We start from the raw sequence: 14,360 nt of genomic DNA on the forward strand, positions 1-14,360 counted from the left end.
GTAACAAATAACCTGAGATGGCTCTCAGCTTGTTCCAGCTAGGCCAACATGTGGGGCTGGAGAACAAGGGCAGAAGATGTCAAAATCCCATGCCTTTCAACCCAAACAGGCAAGGAAAAGGATGGTGGTGAATGGTGCCAAACAGGGGTGCCCAGGGGAAAGCACTTGAGGATCAGACAGAATGTCAAGGTCATTAAGGCTTCAAGACTCCAGGATAGCATGTTTACATAGGCAGGAGCTATAGTAATTCTACCCTCTTCAGGTGAATTTTCTTTCTTTTGTTCTTTTACTTTTTAACTAACATTTATTTTCTATCACTCCCCCCGCCATTTAAAAGAAAAAAAATAAAGTCCTTGTAATAAATATGCATAGTCAAGCAAAACAAAAACCTACATTATTCATGTCCAAAAATGTAGGTTGCCCACTGTGTGGAATGGCTAAACAAATTATGGGAAAAGAATGTTTCAGAATATTATACTGCCATGAGAAATAATGAAACAGATGGGTCCAGGTGAATTTTGAACTCTCCCTCTGCCTGACCAGGTGCCTGACCAGAGTTTGAAAGAAGTGAAATTCTTTATTCCTGCTCCTTCTTTCACAAATCGAAGGATCTCTAGCCCTCCTAAAGATGAAGGCATGCTTTTCTGCCTCCTCCCACAAGAGAATACAGTGTTACTAATTCCTTTTCCCCACCCCAAGATCATAAAGAGCTCCCCTTCCACCCCAAAACTTGACTATTCTCTCTTCCCCCTCTTTCAATCTCTCCTCTTTCTTTGTTCACAGTTCTCTCTTTCTTAGCTCTTCCCGTTCTCTCTTCCTTTCCCTTCTCTCTCTCCCCCCAGGGAGGAAGTTGGGCAGAATTTCTAAATCATTTTGTGGGATTGGACAGAGCTGACTCCTCTGGTTTCTTACAGCTCCAGCATCTTACAGGAAGTCCCATCATTTCTTTGTTAGTGTTGTCTTTGCCACATTAGCATTCTGTTGTTCTCTCTATAAATAATCCATGTGACAAAAGCTAGTTCCTTAAGATTTGGAAAAATTCAGAAATGCATTTATCTAATTCAGGGCCAGATAGGTGTAGAAAGGGGAAGAGATAATTCAGTGATCTCAAAACCATAGCATCCAAGAGCTGGAAGGGACCACAGAGACCAATCTAGTTTAAGCCATGCCTGAAAATGAATTCCTTCTCTAAAGACCACAGTAAGTGTTTGTCCAGCCTCTCCTTAAAAACCTCCAGCGAGGAGAAATCCACACTTTGCAAATAATCCATTCTATACTGCTGTTCAGCCACGTCCTACTCTTTGTGACCCAGTTTTAGGTGTTCTTGGCAAAGATCCTGAAGTGGGTTGCCATTTCGTTCTCCAGCTAATTGTGTAGATGAGAAAACTGAGGCAAACAGGGTGAAGTACTACTGTCTGAGGAAGACAAGTCTTCCAGACTCTAGTCCTGGTGCTTTATCCACTGGGTCACTAGCTGCTCCCCAATCTATATCAGGATAGTTCTAATAGTTAAGAAGCTTTGCCAACTGTTAGAAAGTTGATGTCAAGCCCAACTTTTCTTCTTTGTAAATTTGCCCTGTTGTTCCTGGCTCTGCCTTCTCCGGCCAATCAGAGCAAATCTCATCTGTCTTCCACACAATAGCTACAATCTCCCAAAGTTTTCTTTTCTTCAGGCTAAACATTTCCAATTCCTTCCATTTATTTTCATATCACATGAACTCAACATCCTTCACCATCCTGGTTGTCCTCCTCTGAATGCTCTTTAGCTTGTCAATGTTCTTAAAATATGGCACCCAGGACATCAGAATGTATGCCTTTCATAATACAACCGAAGATCATATTAGCTTCTATGGCTGTCTATATTGAGTTTGCAGTCCATTAAAGTACCCAGATCACTTTTTTTCAAACAAATTGTCATATAACCATGCTTTCCTTTACTATATCTATGAGGCTGACTTTTAGAATGCAAGTATAAGACTACATTTATCCCTATCGAATTCCCATCTTACTAGATTCAGCCCAATGCACCAACCTGTCAAGATCTTTTTGGATTCTGTCATCCAGTGAATTAGTCTCTCCCCTCATTTTCTACCTGAAAATTTGATGAGCATACTGGTCAGTCAGTCAGACAGTATTTATTAAATGTTTACTACTATACCAGGCACTGTGCTAAGTTCTGGGGATATAAATAATAATAGTTGCCATTTGGATGGGTACATTGCATGGTGGATAGAGTCAGGAAAACCCATCTGATCCATTCTAGAATTTTCCCAGGAATTGAAGTCAAGACAACTGGCTTATAGAATACAGAGTTTGTTCTCTTCCTTTTCTCTTCTCCAGTCTTGTGGTACCTCTCCTGCTTTCCATGATCTTTTGGGTATTAATGATAATGGCTCAGTAGTTTCTGCCAATTCTTTCTCTCACTAAAAACATAGTTCATTTGGGGAAGGTAACTTTAATTCACCAAGGGCTCCTAGGTTCTCTCTTACTGTCTTAGTACTTATTTGGGGGTATCAACTACCTTGTTCTATTTTTCTTCTGTCATTTCCAGTGCAAAGTTCATTTCTTCAACAGATTAAAAAAATACAACCAAGTAAAAGAAGAAATGAGTAGATCTTTCTCTTTGTTGCTAGTTATTATAATTCCATCTACCCTATGCAGTGACCCTATTCCATTTGAACTTCCATTTTTGAGCTTCCATTTTTCTCCCAATATGGTTTTTAAAACCTTTGTTTCATCCTCCACTGTTTTTGCCAGGCTTGGCTCATTGTGAGATTTAGCAGTCCCATAGTACTTTTGTAGGACCATGCTTTTAGATTCATTCTCTGTCATCTGTCATTGCTCCCATCCTCTGTACAATTTCTTTTTAAAATCTAAGTTGGTTGGTAAGTCCCTTTACATTCATATTGGTCTCTTTAGATAACTCTCATTTTTCTTTGTTGGAATTGTCTCCCTTTGTGTCTTCAGAATTTCTTTGCTGAGTGTCTCCTATGACGGTGAGAATGTCATTTTCCTTAAAGAATTTCAGTCCATGAGATTTTTTTTTTCTGTCCTTCCTTTAAACCAAGAGTTCTTAATGAGAGGTCCCCAGATCTGCTGGAGGTATGTGGCTAGATTTCAGGGGATTCATGAACTTGGGTGGGGAAAATACATCTTTATTTTCACTAACTTTTGGTTTCTTTGGTAATCATATGTATTTTATTTTATGATTTAAAAACATTATTCTGAGAAGGAATTATGGGGTCAATGCTGAAAAAAATAGTAAAATCTGTTTTCCCCCAAATCTAGAATTCATGTTATAATACGCCCATATTTCTTCTCCTCTATCACAAATGAGAAGCTAAGGAGAAAGCTAAGTTCAAATTCTTTTTAAAAATTTATTGTATTTTTAATTTATGGGATAAGGCAAGCATTTCTAGAACATAGTATAATTTAAAAAAAAGATGATTGCACATGAAACTGTAAATCTACTATGTATAACTTGCTATTCCTTTTAAACATACAACAAAGTTATCATGTAAATTTCTTTCTTCTTTTTTTCTTCCCTCCCAGCCCCTCCAGAGATGGACACCATTAGACACAAATCCGTATGTGTGTGTATACATGTATGTGAAATTATTCTATATATACTTGTATTTCTTAGTTCTTTCTCTGAATGCCGACAGCATCTTTCTTCATATGTCCTTTATAGTTAATTTGAGTGCTCAAAGTCATCCTTAAAACAATATTGCTGTTACTGTATACAGCGTCTCTTGGTTCTGCTCATTTCACTTCATTAGTTTGTGCAAGTGTTTCCATGTTTTTATCCATGTTTTAAAATTTTTGAGCTCATCATTTCTGATAGCACAATAGTATTCCACCACAATTATATGTCACAACTTGTTCAGCCATTCCCCAATTGATGGGTATCCTTGCAGTTCTTTGCCACCATGAAGAGAGCTACTATAAACATTTTGGAACATATAGGTTCTTTTCCTTTTACCCTAATCATCTTTGGAAATAGACCTATTAGTAGTATTGCTGAGTTCTAATCCTGACTGACACTTATCAGCACTGTGGTTAAGTCATTTAATTTCTTAGAGACTCAGTCAACTTACCTGTGAAATGGGGTGATGATAATACCTACAGTATCTCCCTCACTGGAGTGGTGTAGGGATTGAGAGGCAGCATGTATAGACATCCTTAGGGCACTGCACTTGAAGTCTGGAAGCCTTGGCTTCAAACCCCCTTTCAGATATTTAACTGGATGTGAGACATCGAGCAAATCATTTTCTCTCTGTAACTGAGCTTCTTCATCTATAAAATGAGGGGCTTGAATGGGATGATTTCCAAGTCCTCTCTCTTCCTGCTCTAATCTGGGATGTAATGGAAGAGAGATGTTACACACCTTGAAAATATTCAAATTTTAAAGAATTCTCAATGATAATGATGATGATAGTGGTGTCATATCTTCCCTACGGGATTATAAGATCTATGTGGGTGAGCTCTATTCAGCTCCAACACTAGAGCCAATAGTAGCTGCTAAATAATGTTTGCTGAATGAAGTTAGAAAGGGTCAATTTCCTAGTCACTACAGGGATTTGTAGCTGCTCTCTGATGCTAAGTTTAGATAGGTGTAAATCAGAGGTTGTCATCATGCTTTTTCCAATCCTGAATCAGAATCACCTTCTGCCTCACACTAGAGCCTGAAAGCCTGGGAAGAGGCCCTGGGGCATGTGCTCATTTACCTCCTAAAGGCCTTGAGCTATTTAAAACTCTGAACAGAGCTGAAGGGCCCTTGATCTAAAATTGGTCATTCAGGGTAAAGTCAATTTGTTTTGTTTTGTTTTTTTCTGGAGAACTCTTCAACTTACTGGAGCCAATTTTGTCTTTCATCTACACTGATGTTTGCATTTGACTGATTTCTTAGACAGCTTTCATAGTGACCTGGAGGCAACTTTATGAATTACAAAGGAATCTGTTTATAAATTATGATGAATCATTACTTATTCTGATTTGGGATGGAGTGTTCTTCAGGTGAGTTGTTTTTGTAATTAACAAAACTCAAGATGTTACCTTTGGATATCCTTATTTTTATAGACAAAAAATTCATGATGTGAAGGACTTCTTATTAGAAGAATGAATTTCTCCTATCTTGGGTACATTCCTTGCTGTCCTCATCTGCAAAATGGGCTACTGAACAATAGAAACATCAATTCCATAAGATTTTATTAATACCTACTATAGGCCAGTTGTTATAGGCACTGGAGAAAAAAAATAAAATGAAATATCTCTTACCTTAAAGAGTTTAAACTTTGCAACAATGTTCACATAGAAAATTACATGCAAAATGAAGTGAAGTAATTTTCAGGGAGAGGAAATTGGGGGGGGGGAGAGAGAGAATAGGCTTATTCTGACTATTCTGAATATTCCAATAATAGGAGGTTAAGCCTGGAAGGAAGCTGATGGTCTCTGAGGTTCCTGCAACTCAAAAACCTATAATTTATATAAGCCAAAAATGATTACTTCAGAGTTGGAGGCTGACAAATTGAAAAAGATTTTGGTTATGCCAGTCCATCCAGACATATGTGGACTGGTACCATACTAAATTGGTTACTATACTTTGTGTAATCCACCTAAGTCAGGAGTGATCCCAAGATTAGTCTTCTAGCTTTTTCCTTTAAAAAAATCAAATTTTATTTTTTTATTAGCAAACATTTATTTGCTATCTCAGCTCACCCTCCCATTTGGAAAGAAAAAAAAACAACATTCATGATAGATATGCATAATTAAGTAAAGCAAATTCCTACACTGGCCAAGTCCAAAGAGTAGAGGATCACAGAAGATAACATGAACAATTTTGATTAGTGAAATGAGTTTCTATCCAAACAACATCAATGTAGCTTAGATTAGAAGGAGAATCATTAACTGGGGGGAAATCGTCTTGCCTTTTCTTGAATATTCCCCATGCCCCTCCCCCAGCTTTTGTTTGCAGGACCATAGGAATATGGGATTACATTTGTGTTATCATGTTATCCTCACATAGCAGATTATGACCCTATGGAATACTAGGATTAAAATTTCAGTTTACCTAAAGAGTAATGGAGAGATATATGGTGGGAATTAATGGTCTGCAAAAATGAATTCACCAGTAGTATAAAAGGTACCATCAGATATGTTCTACTAGAAGAGAGAATGGGCCATCATGTGGCCAAGGAAAAGAACAAATGGACGTGTTGAATGGATCCCCTGTGGGAGGATCCACAGTAGGACACTAAAAAAAAATCACTCAGTCTGGATGGATTAGATGGGTTGTTATCCATGCCTTTAGAAGCAGTGCACTCTAGGGTCAGCTAGGCAGCACAGTGGATAGAGCACTGGCCCTGGAGTCAGGAGGACTTGAGTTCAAATCTTGCCTCAGATACATAACACTTACTAGCTGTGTGACCCTGAGCAAGTCACTTAGCCCCATTACCTAGCCAAAAAAAAAAGTAGTGTACTCCTAATGAGATCACAGATCTACAGAGATATTATATTTGTTCCACCCCCTTTGGGTAACAAGTGCTCTCATCTTGTCCCAAGCTTATTGGCTAATTACTAAATAGAGGTAGCTGTGGTTGATAGAGAGAATATTGAATGCAGAGCCAAGAAACATGGCAGACTCTTTCCCCTTATTAGCTGTGGGACCTTAGGAATGTCATTTGCCCATTCTAGACCTCAGTTTCTTAACTTGTGCAATAGGTAAAATGACCTCCAAGCCTCCTTTTGCCCTGATAATTAAGGTTTCTGTGAATTCACACTAAAGTCTTAGTGACTTTAATATTGAAATCTCTCGCGGGAGTAAATGCATTTTCTAAAAGACCCACACTCAGAGAAGGGAGGTGGAATGAACATTTATAAAGTGCTTGCTACGTGCCAGATACCGTGCTAAGTGCTTCACAGACATTACCTCGTTTGATCCTCACAGCAATCCTACAAGACAAGTGCCATTATTATTCCTATTTTATGTCAAGGAAACTGAGGCAAACAGAGGTTAAGTGACCTGCACAGCATCACACACAGCAGTGTCTGAGGCAGGATTTGAAATCAGGTCTTCCTGACTCTAGGCCCAGAACCCTATCCACTTCACCCCCTTGCTACCCAACAAAATGCTTTGATATGAAAGAGCAAATCCCAGCTGGATGGGGGAGATAGTTTGGCAGTAATGACATCATTCAAATTACTCCTACCAGCCACCACATAATGTAACCCAAGCCTACTCATGGCCAACGTGGAAAATTTGTGGTCAAAGAGTATGGTCTCTATTTGTGCTACTGTTTGAATGCTCCTCTGCAATTCAACTCTCCACTGTCTTTGGCTGTCCAACAACTTCTTCAGGGGAAGCCACCAGCTCAGGCTGAGTCTAAAGACTGAGTGTTCAGAACCTTCCATAAGCATTAATCTTCTCTTTAGCATACTAAGCTGCCTTTCGCGTTGGCTTTACCCAGAGGCACAAGAAGTTTTTAAAGAATGCGAATGGCGACCTGGCAATAGGACCCTCTTCCTGAAGCAGCACAAATGCCTCCTAGTTAGTCTCCCTGACTCAAATTCTCCCCTTATCATACTGTGCGCTCCAGTTAAATAGGCTTTATTGCTGTTCCACACATGACACACTCTACCTGCCACCTGCAGGCCTTTGCAATTGATGTCTCTCATGTCTGCATGCACTTTTTTCTCACATCTGTCTTTTAGAGTCCTTCCCTTCCTTCCCTTTTCCCTTTCTCCCTTCCTTCCCTCCTCCCTCCTCTTTTTTCATTCTTTCCTTCCCTCCCTTCCTCCTTGCCTCCTTCCATTCCTTCCTTCCCTTCTCTTTTCCTTCTTTCCTTCCTTCCTTATTCCTTTCTTTCCCCCTTCCTTCTTTCTTTCCTTTCTTCTTCCCTTCCTTCCATCCTCCCTTCTTTTTCTTTCCTTCCTTCTTTTTTTCTTTCTTCCTCCCTCTCTTCCTTCCCCTCTTTCTTTCCTTCCTTCCTTCCTTCCTCCCCTCCTTCCTCCTCTTTTCCTTCCTTCCTCCCTCTGTTCTTTCCTTCCCTCCTCTTTCCTTCCTTCCTTCCTTCCTTCCTTCCTTCCTTCCTTCCTTCCTTCCTTCCTTCCTTCCTTCCTTCTTCCCTTCCTTCCCAACAGAATATACACTCTTTGTAGGCAGGGGCTGTCTTTTTATTCCCAGCACCCAGCGTAGCACATAATAGACACATAATACTGCCCATGGCTTGATTGATTGATTGATTAACTGCCAGGATCATCTTCCAAGTACTAGGAACATCTGGCATGGCCATAATCTAGAAGCCAATTTCTCTTTGGGCAGGATTTCATGAATTATTCTTCCATGCTAAAAGAGCCCTCTTCCAGGGAAATGAACGCTGAATTATGGTGACCGCTGCCAGCACCACCCCTGGGCTCTTTACATTCAACCATGAGGCTTTCCAGGTAGAGATGGTAGTCCCTGGGTCAATCAGAAGCCCTTCTCAGCTCTTCTCTATTCACTCCATTCTGATCACTCATAAAATAAAACTGTTTTTAATTGAAGAGAGATAGTCATATTGCAGAAACCAGATAAATGTTCTTGAGGCTTCAGATTTGGCCTTGCAGTGTCCATCACTAATAGATTCTTTGCCACCTCATAAGGTGGATAAAAATGGAAATGTACTCACAAATCATAATGGGATATGAAATCCCATAGATTCTTTGTCACCTCACTAGGGTAGATAAAAATAGAAATGCAGTCATAAATCATGATGGGAAATGAAAGCCACAGGCAATCATCTGACACATATATGGAAGGGACTGTAAGGCCTAGCCAAAAGTACACATTTTGGAGCTGGCGAGAACATTAGCTCTACTGCTTCCTCCCTATCCGTCATTTACTTCTCTCTGAATCTCTTTTTTCCTCTGGAAAAAAAGGGCATCAGACTCATCAGAAATTCCCCACTCATTGGGTCTGTGAACTTTAAAAAAGTGTTGTGATAACTGCATTTCCATATAATTGGCCTTCTTTGTAATCCTACGTATTTTCTTTTATTCATTTAAAAACATATTGTGAGAAGGGAACCATAGGCTTCACCAGCCTGCCAAAGGGGGCCCTGACACAGAAAAGGTTAAGAAGTCCAGGCCTCAATGACCTTTCATTATTTTCTCTCAAAGCTCTAAAACCTATAATTTACCAGATTGACAGCGGTTTCCGATATCACATAGACTCATTTTATTCTTTTTTAACTTCTAGAGATATGTCCAGTGCCTTGAGTTTTTGAAAACAGCAGGCAAGTGAATTTTGGCTGGATAGGATACCCTGCTGTCTTCTCCAAGGCATAGCAGTTCAAAAGGCAAACGCTAATTCTTTCTGGCAGGAAGCAATACAGCATTATGGAAATTATTCTGACCTCTTGTTTAATTGAACAACTCACAAAATGATGGTTATAAAGCTATTATGGCTTCCCCCTCCTACGTCCTCATACTAGACCCAGATTATCCTGGGCCTTTTGCCAAGAAAAATCTGAATGTTTCCAGATCAAGAATTCTCATTTATTATTGCTGACAATATGGTATAGTAGAGATATTGCTGGTATTGCTGTCAGAGAGCCTCAATTTGATTCCTAGCTTTCCCCCTTATTTGCTGTGTGACCTTGAGCAGATCATTTCATTTCTTTGGGTCTAAGTGTCACTTAGAGAGTGAGAAGGTTGGACTAGATGACCTCTTCTAACTCTAAATCTGTGACAATGAGTAATATATTTGCTCCCCCAGCCCATGATGATCATGTCAATGGGAAAATCCACAGAAATATAAGATCAGGACTAGGAACTGAAAGAAATGAATAGTGAGATGAAATGGACAGTCGGGAAACTTCACTGCAGGTCAAGTATACTGAGTCCCATGCTTTTTATAAGACCACTGATGGGTCACATGACCTGTTTGAATTTGATTCCTCATCAATAAAATGATGCTAACAATGCTTACACCACTTACTTCAAGGGCTGCAGTGGGGAACGCATTTTGTAAAGTGCTATGTAAACATTTGTCGTTATTGTATTGGAGGGGAGGATTGTTCACACAGAGCAGGACTATATGTGTGTTTTTTAATCTCATGGTTTTGACTATTAATCCCAAACCCGCCCTGCTCAGAGAACATCTTCTTTTTATACATTCACTTTAGAGCTGGAAGTGACCTTAGAGATTATATCATCTACTCCTTCATTTTACCACAGAGGAAGCTGAAACTTAGGGAAGTAAAGTGGGTTTCCCAAAGTCACATAGCTAGAGAGGGCCTAGTGATTGGTGGCAGAGAAGACACAGACTCTTCAGTCACTCAGTCTCAAGGTGTTCTATGCATCCTGTCAGTCTGAGCGGGTGATTTTTCAATTTGATTAGGGACTGACAATGGCCCAAACCCTGTAATTTTCAGTTTGACTGGAGCAGCTCTTCAATTTGATCAAGAACTTCTAAGACCCCCATCCCTAATCCCTTACCTTATATCTATAAAGTGCTTTGCAAATATTAAAGCACAATGCAAGTAAGAGCTTGGCTGATCTTCAAGTTCACATTCCCACATTTCTACTTTGATCTAGGGCCATACACTTTCTTGAGCTATTCATTTATAAATCACAAAGGAGTCTAGTGGAAACAGCACCGTCCTGGGCTAGAAAAGTAATTTGAGACTACTCTTTAGGGGCTTAGTTCTGGAGGAATTGTTTTTGATTCCCTTACCAATTTCTTCCGAAGTGCAACAAGGAGGAAAATGGGATCTCTTCCCACCACCAGCAGCAGTAACTATTACTGCAGAGGCAAACGATAATGGGAGACAAGTGTTCACCGGCAGACGCAGAGGGTCGTTCAAGGATACTCTTCCTAAACCTCAAACTTCTGTAGGAAAGGGGAAGGATTTGAAATCCCTTGGCAGCATGATCTCAAAATTGAGCCCTCTAACAGAGGAAAAAGATGCTCTAGGCAGCATCAGCACCAGCATCAGCTTGGAGAGTTGGCTTATGGTAACACCAAATTAAAATGTTTGTTTGGGCAATGGACTTTCTGGGGATAATATTTTCTGATGCATTCTCTGTCTTTAAGAATGGAGAATACAATCCACATGGTTCTTTTGTAGCATCCTACTGGGAGAGTAAAGAGAGTTATTCAAACAGGGCACATCCAATTAGAAAGTGCTACTTGTTCAGAAAGCTCCAAAGCACGTTTACCTTTGAAGGATATCTAAACCACAGGGTTTAAGCACCGCTCTCAGGGAGACTGTGTAGGACTCTGTGAATGATAGAGGGTCACTCAGACAACATCCTCAAGTGCAATTCCTTTCCAGGGTACCATTGCTGGACCATTTGAGCAGTTTATGCTTCTATAATTCTTCATGGGCTCCTATTATTAGTTATTGTCCAATCTGGATTTAATAAAGTTTGTCCCAAATTCGACATATATGCTGAGTGCTTGTGCAGGATCCTGTCATGCATATCTGAGTACACCCAAGACACTAATTTTTATTGGAAACTTTCTTGGATTAATTTAACTGATGACAACTCTCCAAAGAAAGAGAACCTGACCATTTGAAGTCAAGCCTGAATACTGAACCCCTGGTCTGTTTACACCCAGTGTTCTTGGGGAGCCCTAGGATAAACATCTGTTAAGCCTCATGACAATCTTGTGAGGAAGAAACAATAGATATTGTTCTCTCATTTTACACAAGGTAACCTAAACTTAGATAGGTAATATGGCTTGCCATCATCACATAGTTAGCTAGTAAATATCTGATGGGGCATTCCAACCCAGGCCATCCTGACCTGAAACACTATACTATGTCCATTACATTATACTTCCTCATTCATTAACATTTTTTTTCCTCTCCAAACCATGAAGAACACGTTAAGGCAGACCTTTTAACTAATGTTGCCAGGCATATCTGACTTGTCCAATGGAAGTATGATCTGGAAGCCATAAAGAAAAAGGTTCCACATGACTCTGAGGCACACTAGCAATTCTAGGCAAAATGATTTCTCTGAAATTAGTGTGTTGTAGGATTATGTCTCTTATTTTAAAATATCTCTTCTGACAGCGTTGATTTACTGAAGGCAGACTCATTTAATTAAGATGGATATTATTAGAATAAAATGGGACGTTACATGTGTATATGTATGTGTATGAGTGTGTACATGTATGTGAACCTGGGCAAGTCCCTTAACTCTGTTTACCTCAGTCTGTAAACATGAACTGGAGAAGGAAATGCTTTGCCATTTGCCAGTATCTTTGCAAGAAAACCCCAAGTGGGGTCAACACAACTAATCAACCAAAAAAAAGTGAGTATTTTTTTTTGGAGAGGAAGGAAAACTACATACAATAAACTTTATATTATACTTCCTAATGGAGGTGGTCAGCTGTATGGTTCATGGAAAGAACATTGTATTAAGAATCACAAGACCTGGGTTCACGCCCCAGCTCTGATAGTTCTACTTGTGCAGACTTATGCTAAAACCTCTCTAAATGTCTCTAGACCATATTTTCAGCATCTTTAAAAATAAGCTAACCAACTAGATGACTTTTAAGGTTACATGGCTGTAAATCCATGATCCTCCAAACCCTAAATAATTTTAATTTACATAATCTTTTTTTTTTTTTTGGAAAAGAATGTCTTCTAAATTTCTGTTCAGCTTGAGGTAAATGGCATCTATACAGCTGTTTGGGCAGCTACATGATGCAGCAGATAGAGCATCAGACCTAGAATCAGAAAGCCTCATCTTCCCTGAGTTGATATCTGGCCTCAAACCCTTATTAGCTATATGACCCTAGACAAGTCACTTAACCCTGTTTGTCTCAGTTTCCTTGTCTGTAAAATGAGCTAGAGAAGGAAATGGCGAACTTCTCCAGTATCTCTGCCAAGAAAACTTCCAATGGAATCATAAAGAGTTGGCCATGACCACAATGACTAAATAACAACAAACAGCTCTTTAGAGTCTGTAACATGCTTTGTATATATTATCTCATCCCCTTCTCACAATGGCCTTATGAGATAATTACCATTGGTATCCCTCTTACAGATGAGGAAAATGAGACTAAATGGAGGTGGAGCAACTTGCCCATGGTCATGCAGAAAGTACCAGAAATGGGATTCGACCTCTGCTCTTCCTCATTCTGGGTTCCACACTTTATTCCCAATAACTGTTATAATAAATTTCCAATACCAACTCTCCTCATTGGGGGAGTTAGAGATGAGGAGGCACTTAGAGGTGTCACTGGGTGTTAAGTGAATGTTGGGGCAGCTAGATGGTGCAGTGGATAGAACACTGGCCCTAAAGTCTGGAGGACCTGAGTTCAAATCTAGCCTCAGACCAAACACTTGACACTTACTAGCTGTGTGACCCTGGGCAAGTCACTAAACCCCAATTGCCTAAAAATAAAAAAAGAGAATGTCACTCCTAAGATTAAAGCTTTGATTATATTCCTAAATTTTATATGAACATACCTAATTGGCCCACACAGATGCCAGAATGCTGATGATATTTGTTTAAAATACATTTTTGTATCATATCAAATTTTAATAATCTTCATCTTGGTCAAATGAAGTAGCACTAATGTTTGATCAGGGAAGCTAGGTAGTGCAGCAGGTAGAATTCCAGGCCTGGAGTTAGGAAGATCTAAGTTCAAATCCATCCTCAGACATTTACTAGTTGTGTCATCCTGGGCAAGTCACCTTTGCCTCAGTTTCCTCATCTATAAAATGAGGACACACAGGAACAGGAAATGGCAAACTAGTATCTTTGCTGAGAAAATCCTGTGGACATTGTCCTTTGGGTTGCATTGAATCATATGTGACATAAAAACAACAAAAATGTTTTGATCTAAATATAGGTCATCCCTGGATATAGGCCATACTCCTAAAAGGAGAGCTAAAAATATGGAGGTCAGCTAAAAATAACTTTGTAAAATTTTCATATGAAATATAATTTACTGTTTTTAGACATTTCCTTCAACTCAAAGTCATTCTTTTTAAGATCATCACTGGTCTCTAAATTTACCACTTTTACTGTCCCTTTCTTCTCTACTTCTCATAGTATGAGCACAATGATCATTTACACTCAGATTTTTTGCATAAACAGGATTGGGGGAAAGAAAAAAATGTAGACGCTATTTGGACTAATATGCTATTAATTAAGTTGATCATAGTACATAGAAATACACATGGAAGGGACCGTAGAGACTATCTCAACCACCTCGTTTTACCGATCAGGAAATTAAGACAATGGGAAGTTAAGGACTTGTCAAAGATCACAGAGATAGCAAGCATCAGAGGTGGGATTGGGACAAGTAGGTGGCTCAGTGGATAGATTGCTAGGCCTGGAGTCAGGAAGGCTTAGTCT

The sequence above is a fragment of the Phascolarctos cinereus genome, unplaced genomic scaffold (genome assembly GCF_003287225.1).
Source record: "Phascolarctos cinereus isolate Bilbo 61053 unplaced genomic scaffold, phaCin_HiC Scaffold_7;HRSCAF=346, whole genome shotgun sequence".
NCBI lineage: Eukaryota > Metazoa > Chordata > Mammalia > Diprotodontia > Phascolarctidae > Phascolarctos > Phascolarctos cinereus.